The 11,175-nt window shown below is 37.8% G+C and overlaps 1 long non-coding RNA gene across 1 annotated transcript; it reads right to left on the reverse strand.

Moving 5' to 3' along the window:
* Window positions 1–5,865: 5,865 nt before the first annotated feature.
* LOC113048439 (uncharacterized) lies at window positions 5,866–6,985 on the reverse strand. Its single transcript, XR_003276485.1, has 3 exons — window positions 6,891–6,985; window positions 6,598–6,674; window positions 5,866–5,936 (listed from the first exon to the last, which is right to left on the reverse strand). It is a non-coding gene; the product is annotated as an uncharacterized LOC113048439 (long non-coding RNA).
* Window positions 6,986–11,175: the final 4,190 nt, after the last annotated feature.

Consider the following 11,175-nt stretch of genomic DNA (forward strand, 5'->3'; position numbering starts at 1 on the left):
TACTGTATGTGTGACTCTTGATTGCAAATTGGTAAAATACACAAATAATGCACCCATACACTATATTTCTTACCTATTTTGATTGTCTCATCTTCCTGTGTCCAATTTGTCCTAAATTTTGGAAACAGAATAGCAGCAGCCACCAGCTCTGGGTCTTCCATCATAGGGCCAAAGCGATTCTCAATGCCCACCTGCAAGGCATCCACAAGCGGCTTGCAGTACTTCAGCGGCAGCTTGATCCTGTTCAGCTTGATTTTCATTATTTTGCTATTTGGCACCAGGTCTAACACAAAAATCGCAAAAAGCTACTTGCTCTACAATGTTGAAAGGCTGAAGTCCTCGGACAACATACTTCATGATTGCCTTGTCGATGGATCTCTGAGGCATCGTGTTCCAGCTACCCATTAATGTGGCCTGCTTCATGGAAGGGGAGGGAATCACAGTCTTCTTTCGCTTTGCAGATGTGAGTTCCTCGTATCTACTCAAGTAGCACTCATGCTTGCTCTGAAAAGAGACAAAAAAATATATAGTTTTACCTTCACAGAATGATAACGTGAGCAACATTATAGGTGAGTGTATTATGTAATAACTGCTGTTACACTATTGATAAAAGCAAAATTAATTAAATTAAAGTCAGTTATCCACCATAATTCTATATAAAAAAAACTTAACCAAGAAACCCCATAACCAAAGATCCTTCATGGATTCTGCTTTAGTACTTCTCTGCAATTACTTGCAAAACCCTGTAGGCCTAACTTGATACAAACAACCATGCATCATGAGAAACATGAGTGCGCGAAGACCACTTGAGATGCAGACAAGTTGATATGCTTTGTTTGTTGTCAGCACTTCGATTTCATTACCAAAAAGTTTATTTTGACTAAAAGTCTAATTTTCTACCATATACAATTGAATACAATTAACAGCTAGCTAACATCAACTTGCTTTGCACTTTTTTCTTTTTTCACCTCACTCCAGTCTAAACTAGGCAAAATTATTTTTTAAGTAATTTTTCTACACATTGTCATATAAATAACCTGAAAAAATACTGTAGTTCATTAAGATTCAATCTTACAAAAAAAAAATGTGGTAAGCACACTTATATTCTCATTTCAAGAGGTGTTCTGAGTAAATGATTTGTTTATAACACTTTACAATATGGTTGGATTTGTTAATATTACATTAGTTAAGACTAATAACTAACATGAACTAACCATGATCAATACATTTGTTACTGTATTTATTAATCTTTGTTAATATTAGTTAATAAGAATACAGCTGTTCATTGTTTGTATATGTTACTTCACAGTGCACTTTAACTATGTAAACAAATAGAGAACAATTTGAGAGCAAGACAGTGCTCGTGTTGTTTTATGACGGTGAATGCGTGAGCGCGGCCGGGCGCTCTCTCTCTCTCGCAGCTCGTTCTTATGTGCCCTGACAAGCGCAGCAGTCATTCTATTCTACATCACTCACCGAACAAATAAGGCTTTGGCGGCCGCCAAAAACATTTCAATGGAGGAAAACTCCTGCATTACTTATGTCAGTGTCAATCTATACTACCATTAACCTATAAAACACTACTACACTATAAAAACGGATGTGTGATTAAGCAGCACCAAAGGAGACATGCTCTACGATTTATTTTTGGCAACAGTAGCTAGGCTATGTCATAAAATAAGAGAAAGTAGATATTAGTGATGGGTGAAAAACACCATTCAATTCAACACGCTGCATGACAGCCTTTATGATAGCCAGCTAGTTAACGTTAAATGAACACCGCAGCATGTCGCTAGATAACTTAGCAAAAGGGCTTACTGATAGCTCAAGATGGTGTGATTTGTGATGAAATTTGTAACTTACCTTGATATGTTTCTTCAAATTCGACGGTGAATTTTTGAAGGCCATTATTTCACAACCTTTCGGGCGGCAGAGTAAGCACTTCATTCTATATGAATTATCTTTCACTCCGACATATAAGAACATGGACTCTAAGTAGGGCCAGGGGTGGTCTCCTTCCTCACTCTCACAGCCACGATCACTTGAAGTTGAAGGGGTGGAAGGTGGTGTTTTTGGTTCGTCCATCTTTTTCGCTGATCAAAAGGCAGAACGGGAGCACGTGCAGTCTTCTTAATCGCTTGATTCGCTCAATGATATCAGCTTCGTCAAACCTGCCATCTACAGTTCTGGCAGTGGTAATGTGGGTTTGGAATAGAATGATTCGTAAAAAAAATTATAATTGTAACGAGTAACGATGCAGCACATAAAAATATCGGAGTAAAAGTATTAAACTCATCGAAAATATGTACTGAAGTAAAAGTGGAAGTAGGAGAAAAAAATAATACTTTAGTAAAGTACAGATACCGCCTTTTAGTACTTAAGTACAGTAGTGAAGTAGTTCTACTTCGTTACTATACATCTCTGCCTATAGTTGTAAAGCACTGCAGTTTATCTTTAGGTGCGATGGATGAAACTGAAGTGTTAGACTCTGTAGAATCTACATTCACTATTGTATTTCTAATGTTATCTGTTTTATCAGTGAAGAAATTCATAAAGTCATTACTATTACACGTTGATGGAATATTTGAATCAGGTGGCGTCTGGTTATTTGTTAATTTAGCCACTGTGCTAAATAAAAACCTTGCATTGTTTTGGGCCCGGTTTCCCGATAACGCTCACTCTTAGCGTGCTAAGAAGACCTCGAAAGATATATCTTACCAAAGTTGTTTATGTTCCTAAGTGTGTTCCCCGAAGTGACCCTTAGGAAGCTCTTAGCACGCTGCCTCATACGTCCAACGTAACAAGAGCGCTGTCCAAAGTGAGAGTGGTGAATTAGTTGGCATTGATTGCTCCGAAACTGATTTTCCACTTCACGCGAAGGTGCAATACAGCGTTAAGAAAGACAACACGTTCTATGCAAATGAAACATTCCTCAAATTATTATAGTAACATTTATTTTAACATATTTTAAGTTATCAGTAGAATATAGATATAAATGTAATTATCAAATGGTCAGTAATATGTTCACACCGGGTATCCCTCGCTAATCATCCACCCTCCTTATCCCGTTTTGCCACTTGTGCCGCTTCTTGACATGGGTTTAACGACTTATTAATGGTAATTAATGGTAAGGTACTTTACAATCTGAATTGATTGGCAAGCAGCTGCAGTTACTTCTGTTGTTCTGTTTTGTTGAAATGGTTCTTTAAAACATTTAATAGAGATTTAACTGCTAAATCAAGAATCAAATTTATTAATTTCAAGGGTTCACATTCTTTCTCTATCCTGCATTGTAAATTACTATTTAAAGTATCCAATTAAAATGTAAAAAGATAAAAATAGACATCCATATATTTAAAAATTTATGCAAACTCAAAATATATTTCGATCATTTTGATAGACTGTGTTTAACAGTGATTATCTATATGCAACCCACAGCCTAAACCAGATCCAGATTTTGACCAATAAAACTGAATTACATATAAAGCCCAAACCTCTACTGCCGGGTCTGCAACCTTCAACATAAAAAAAGCAATTCACATGGTGCAATTACCTATTTGATCCCTAAATAGAAGATAAAATAAGTTTTATATTCAGTTAGGTTACAGGGCAGGGGCATAGCAATCATTTCAGAACTAAGGGGGACAGAGATGCAAAAATCTAATCTCTTAATTTTAATCAGATAAGAAATTAAATGCAGAGTTTAGCACTCCGTGATATTCACATCATTGTGGACACAAATAAATGTAAATCTTTTAATTCAAATCTAAATTTATTCAAACTGGCCCTTGAAAACATCTACATGAACACACGAAAAAAAAAAAAAATCCAGGCTAAGAGTTTTGTTTTGAATCAGTCAGGGGAACATGTCCCCAGAATACTCTATGCCCATGCTACAGGGAGCCACTGTGGAGGGATGAAAGAGCTGCGGGTTGCCGACCCCTGCTCTATTCAATATAAATTTATTATCAATATACATTTTAAAATGCTTAGCCAGTTAAACTTTATTCTTTTCACACAAAGAACAAAAATTGGGTCTCACGGGTTTGGAACGACATGAAGGTGAATTAATAATTACATAATAACTTGAAAATATGAACAAAGGCAATTAATCAAGGAATTGTAACAAGATACAGAGTTGACATTGTGATCTGAAGTCAACCAAAAAAAGATATCAAATAGAGAATTGCATGGCTTTTAACATTCTCTCTCTCTCTCTCTCTGTCATGATTCTGCCCTCGTGTCCTTGATTTTTCCTAGTCTTGAGGCAGGATCATGACAGACCCGTGTTTTGTGTACAAGCGCATGGCCTTGTCTTTGGGCCATGTGCTTGTGTTGTCTCATTCCCTTGCCCCGCCCCCCTTGTTATCCTAGTCGTGTCGTGATTGTCCTATCTGTAACACCTGTCGTGTCTTAATTGTTCCCCCTATTTAGATCTCCTAGTGTGCTCTGTCCTGCGTCGGTTCATTGTGTTTCTCAGATGTGTTCTACTTATGTGATCGTGTGTGAGATTGTGCTGTACCCTCTGAAGTCCTTGTATTACCGTGAGTGTTTGTAGTTAGTGTCAAGAGTTTGTTTGTCTTATCAATCCTGCCCTGTTAAGTTGTTTAGTTCCTGCCCTAGCTGTTGTTTTCCCCCTCGTGGGTTTTGTTTTCCCCTTTTTGTAATAAACCCTTTGTTTGAGAATCCCTGTCTGCACCTGAGTTCCTCCCTTACCAAGAACCTGACTCTCTCTCTCTCTCTCTCTCTATATATATATACATATATATATAAAACTATACATGAGAGAAAAGTATTACTATTCCGAACAATTTAACAAGCCATTTTTAATCACAGTAACCATTATATAACTAAAAATGAGCTAGATTGATTAGTACAGTATATAATATATGCCCTCTTCTTTTCCCCCCACTGTATCTAAGACCGCCAGTGCTTCTAAAACTGTGACAGGATCCGATCCAGCTCCATTCTCTCTATACACTGTAATAAAAATCCTTTTTTTTTTTTTTCAAGATTACTACACTCTAAAAAGAAAAGGTGCTAAATAGCACTAAAGGTGTTTTTTTGGCTCGTAATCATAGGGGAACCACTTTAAGTGCCATAGCACTTATCTTTAAAGGTGCTGTACAGCACCTTTGTCAAATGGTGCTATGTAGAACCATACGAGGTGCCATAAAGCACCTTGATTGTTTACAATTTCTTCAACAAAAATGGTGCTCAACAGTGGTTCTTTTGCTCGTTATAGGGGAACCTCTTTTGGAATTAATGGGACTTAAGCTTCACAGCACATTTGTCAAATGGTGCTTTATAGAACCTTTTTTTAAGGTAGTAAGGCCATTATCATGCCATATGTTTGAATCGATATGCTTCTAAATGACGATTTTAATATCAAATCATGGATTGAAAGATTCAAAACCCTGTACTAAAAGCTTACTGATAAAGAAAATACATTACACTTTTAAAATAGTTTAATTCATTTATTTCTGTTTGAAATATAATCAGTGCTTCTTAACATTAACAACACTGGCTAAAGGAGTTATAAACAATAGAAGGAAAAAAATAGAAATTGGAATAGGCCCCAGAAAGAGAAAGAGAGAGAGAGAGAGAGAGAGAGAGAGATGCACAGATTGAGTTGTACACTCTTTTAATTGTGACAGGAAGTCCGGCTGCATCCTTCATTTTTAAGACAACGCACTCCAGGAAGGTCAGTGTCTTTTTCAGTCCTGTAGGATATTCGTTCCTAAACAGAAAATATGTACAAAGGAAGAGGCCCAGTGTCATTGAGATGTCCTCACTCTCCTCAGTAATGGACTGGTAATGGACTGGCCATCCAACATGACGACAATGTGGTCGTATTGCATGGGATGACCCTCCCTGCTGCCTTTGAGCACCATTTTAGGTGTTGGTGTGTCAGGAGGGCAGGTCTGAGCATGTCCCTGGGGGAGAAGGGATAATAGAATTAACCATCTTCTAATTTATTTGAAAGGCAAACCTTAAATAGTTGAATAAAACAATAAGCCCATTGAAGCTGTTTTACAGTGAATTTAAAGGGATAGTTCACCCAATAATCAAAATTATGTCATTAATAACTCACCCTCATGTCAACAGCTTAAGTCATTTGCGGATTAATGCGTATTGGAGACGCGTACCATTTAAAACGATTCAGTTCGATTTGGTGAACTGGTTCACAAAGATCCGGTTACATCGAATGACAAACCGCTTTGTTTTGAACTCTCTCACAACAGACACGGAAGAGAAGACAATGCTGAATAAAGTTGTAGTTTTTGCTATTTTTGGACCAAAATATATTTTCGATGCTTCAAAAAATTGTAACTGACCCTCTGATGTCACATGGACTACTTTGATGATGTTTTTATTACCTTTCTGGACATGGACAGTATACCGTACACACAGTTTCAATGGAGGGACTGAGAGCTCTCGGACTAAATCTAAAATATCTTAAACTGTGTTCTGAAGATAAATGGAGGCCTCACGGGTTTGGAACAACATGAGGGTGAGTTATCACTAACACAATTTTGATTTTTCTAACCCTTTAATTAGACTTGCTTCACACTCAGTCAACTGTTCATGGCTCACCTCAACTTCAAACAGCAACCCCGGGTCCTCCTTAAACAGTGCAGGCAAGAGCAGAAAAGCTGCTTCCAACTGTAGTCCTTTAAACAAAACAAGAATTAGGTTAACATAACATGGTAGATGTTTTTTTCTAATAAGTTTTCTTTATTTTTCAATTAATTACTAAGACAGTAATTATTACTATCTTTAATAAACTAGAAATTAGTCTTTATTATTACACAGGACAGATAGATGCAGGAATGTATGATCTCAGCCATCAGCGGACTTGAAACTTGAAGGACTTTAGGTGCCATTACCGATAGCTGAGAGAGAATCTGTTGGTCCACATCAACGTTGGGACGGTCTCTCATATCCCAAAGGGCCTTATGTTACGATGAAGGCAAAGTAGAAAAGACATAGTCATAACTCGTTAGTCATAAGTCATACTAAGGAGGCAATTATACACTACTTACCATTTTGGCCAGTCTGAAACATGGAAACTCAGAGATAATCTCCTCCGTGCTGTGGTTAGACACAAAATTTCTCACGGACATTTGGACCTTATTTTAACATTGGGGTAAGTTAGTTGGTTGCTATTAAAGTCTGGATGTGTATCCCTCAAAAAATTATTTGTTTACCACTGAAGAAATAAAGACATGGATATTTTGGATGACATCGGGGTTAGTAAATTATCAGGACAATTTAATTTTGAGGTGAACAAACTTAATCCTTTAAATGTACTCTACACTATCAGGTGAGACACTAACATTATAAGACTACACAGTCTCCATGGTAACGATGCAGCTAGCTATAAAGCCCGCCACTTTTCGCTATTAGTGATTTGAAAAGATATTAAACGGTAGTATTATAACGTTATGTCTGGAGAAAGTCAAGAAAAGAACGACCCCAGTTAACTTACACTTAAGTTACTTAACATACAGTTCAGTGTTTGTGAAAAAACATTTATTGGCCAACACTGTTGGTCAGGCTGCTCACTCAGCTAACATTAGATTGATACTAAACTTAGCATTAATGTCACAAAACACGCAAAATACAATGAAAAGTTTCCCCTGACAAGTAACTTAGCGCTAATTGTATATTTCAGTCGCAGTATGCGCTATGACAATCACCTCGAAAGATATCTTCTGTCTCTGTTTAAAAAGGTGTTCGTTGCATTCGTCGTCGTCCTGGTTTTGATTGATGTCGAGTCCAACGGTCCAGTTTTTCTAGAGTTTTCTTTGAGGAATGCGGCCGGCGCTCGCCCTCGCTCATGTGCGTGCACCTGAACTGCACTGTGCACTCTATTCGGCGAATACTCGCATAGGTTTTTATATATATGTGTATAAATGTGAAAATGTGTGAATTTTTTAGTTCAATAAAAGAAGTAATAATATATATATATATATATATATATATATATATATATATATATATATATGGGTCAATATCACCATAGAGTGCCTTTCAATCCTCACATTACTCACACATTTTGATTTTAATTTACCATTCACTTCATGTCATGTCATAATAGTAGACACTCAAATACTATAATAAATATATTTATTTTAATTATTATTAGCCTCATTTTCGGCTAATTATTTGAGGCCTATATCTACACAAATAACAAAAAAAGCAATTGGTGAATATGAATATACGTTTTTATTGAAGTTTGTGACATAATTTCGGTATCTGACTTCACATCCACACCTGTGGTCAAAAAGTCTTATGTGGAGGCCTTGGATATACCATTATTTTTTAGTGTGTAGAGTGTGGCAAAATGCTAAAATAACCACTAGATGGAGTTAAGGTATGCTTTTGTTGTTGCTATGGCCTCCTAGACAAGAGTGTTGAGTTTTCACTATAAAGCTTACCCTGTCAACATACCTTAGAGACAACAGATTGGTATGACATGGTATGATATGAGATTGTAATGAGGGAGGACATGAAATAAAAGGAAAGACCAGACCTAGTCTGTGAAATGGTAAAACGAAAACAAAAAAAAAAACCTAACAAACACAATGAATATGATTGCTTAAGCAGAGTTCAGACTGCATGATTTTCAAAGTAGTCGAGTTACTGTTCTTTTCACACTGCATGACTATCTTGGCCAGCATTCAGTCATTGTTGTGTTCACACTGCATGATGGATCGACAACAGAAGGTTTCACACTGCATGACTTTACAATAGGAAGAACTGCCGGCAACTCTGGCATGCAAACTACGTTTCACAACCAAACTCCAGCAATATGTGACAAGGAAACAACGCGATATCACACATGCAAGACCAGAGTTCTCATGTGAGACTGGGATAGCTCAGATTGAACGTCAAACAGACACGGATGCTCCTGCCAAATTTATCTTTCATTTCATGGGTCCAAATAGACTGAGAAGAAAGTATTTTACTGAAATGAAGCCATGCTTGCTGATATTGTGCTTTATACCTCCTCGCCAAACTCCCCGCTTCTCTGTATCTTGCTCTCTCATTGGCTGTCGGTCATCGCCGATGTAGTTTTCAGTCAGAACACTTTTCACACAGCATGATTTTGAATCGCCGACAGGTCCAGATATTTAGCATGTTAAATATCTCACAAGCATAGGCGACTTGTCTGCGATTCTCTCAGATTGCGTCTTTGCTCATTCACACTGTGTGATTTTCACTCGCGTGAACGAGCACCGATTTGCCTATGATTTCGGGCATTTGTTGGCAAGTTCTCAAATCCTGTTGGCGAGCCAAAAACTGGGCTAAAATCATGCAGTCTGAACTCAGCTTTACTGACAATACATTGATGTCTTGTGATGTGAAGTGACTGTTCTGTGCAAGAAACTGAACATTATTTTAAACGTTATTACCTGTAATCCAGAGCCTCTGCAAACCTGACTGAGCACACTCACAACAGTCTGGAGATGCAACCTTCCTCACACATAATGAAGTATGATACTCATCACTGCATTAGCTTCTACACAGTTACTGATTAAAGAAATATTCATTATAACATCAATGATTTTGGTCCATCCTCGCCCTATACACAGCTCTTCAGCACAATGGTAACCAACCAAACTCAGAAAACAGAAACCCTTTAAATCTCAACAGAACATTAAACAATTTCTTCCGCAATTCAATTTAAAAAAAAAAAAATCACAAAACTATTCTCTAACTAATACCTACAAAACTATACCTTTTACTAATTGTTGAGTGAAATTCACCAAAAACTACTCATCAATGTTAATTCACAATAAGTAGTTCTGTAGATTTCTGACTGAAATAAAGTCAGTTTGGTTAGTAATATATGAAGCTGGTAATTCTGTTTCTGGAGTTGTTTAATCCTCCTTTGCTGAGAGATTTAAAGCTTAAATACAGCATTTTAATAACATAAGCTTTATTTGCTTTGACAGTGTATGTGGGTAGATCAAGGTGAGGTATTTACAACCATGGGGGTAGCAAACAGAAAACAGAGATACGGTGTGTTATTTTCTTTGAAAACTTTTCGGAACTGTTTGTTCTTTGGTAATTAATTACTGTCACTGTAAGTGAAAGAGCTTGAACTTGGAATGTCAGGATTTTGGTGTTACTGGTTTTAACTTTAGTTGTTTTCCTGTTAACAGCATGTTTTCATCACCAATGACACTTAGTGTCTGAATTCACTAACTTATTTTCATTCACTTGTCAAGTGGACTATAGTAAAGACATGTACGGAATAGTGGATGAGGGTAAAGGGTTTAGCATAGTTTTTTCTTAAACATTCAAAGTTACAGGTTTTTCATGTTATTTTTACAATAGACATGCACATTTGCAGTAATGTACTAGGCCCTTCCCAAGCGTTCCAGAAGTTCATCCACCCGGGCATTGGATAACCGTCACTTTGGCTATGGATCCCCATCTAACAGCCAGTGTTGCACGAGACGAGATAACTCAATGGTCTGGGCACAGGTTGGCAAGAAGGGTTTATAGACCCAGTCATGGAAGTATTGTGCCTCGCAAATTGGTGACAGCCCCACCCGGGCCAGAATTTCCCTCTTTACTTCCTTGTATTGAGCGGCCCGAGTAGCACGTAAACTAAAGAAGGTACGTTGGGCTTCCCCAGTCAGGAGAGGTGCCATTGCTCGTTCCCAGTCGTCATGATCTCAGTCCTCAGTTATTGTGGTGTTTTCAAACATCTGCAGATAGACTTCCACATCATCATGTGTAGTAATCATCGACAACAACTGGGAAGCCTGCACCAGGGGATCCAGAATCGGGATGCACTAGTGGACAGCTGTACGGAGGGCCCGTTTCCCCCTGGTGTGTGGTGAGATGCGACAATTTGCTGTTGGCAAACTTCGATTAACTTGCCCGCATTCTCCAGCAATTTCACGAGGTGTAAAGAACACATGACAAGGAGAGCTCAAATGTGGGTTGATAACTGTCAGGCCACACGAGCTTGGGACGCTCGCCAAAGCTGAATCCTGGCTAGGGTTGCCACCTTCAATACAGAAAAATAAGGGACGGGTGGGGGGGTACGATGACCAAAGGTCCGATGATGTAACAGTGGTGGTAAATCACAACTTAAAACATGTTTTCATTAAAATATTAATTGCTAATGAATTTTAGTAATTGTATAAGGTG

The sequence above is a fragment of the Carassius auratus genome, chromosome 29, assembly GCF_003368295.1.
Source record: "Carassius auratus strain Wakin chromosome 29, ASM336829v1, whole genome shotgun sequence".
Taxonomy (NCBI): domain Eukaryota; kingdom Metazoa; phylum Chordata; class Actinopteri; order Cypriniformes; family Cyprinidae; genus Carassius; species Carassius auratus.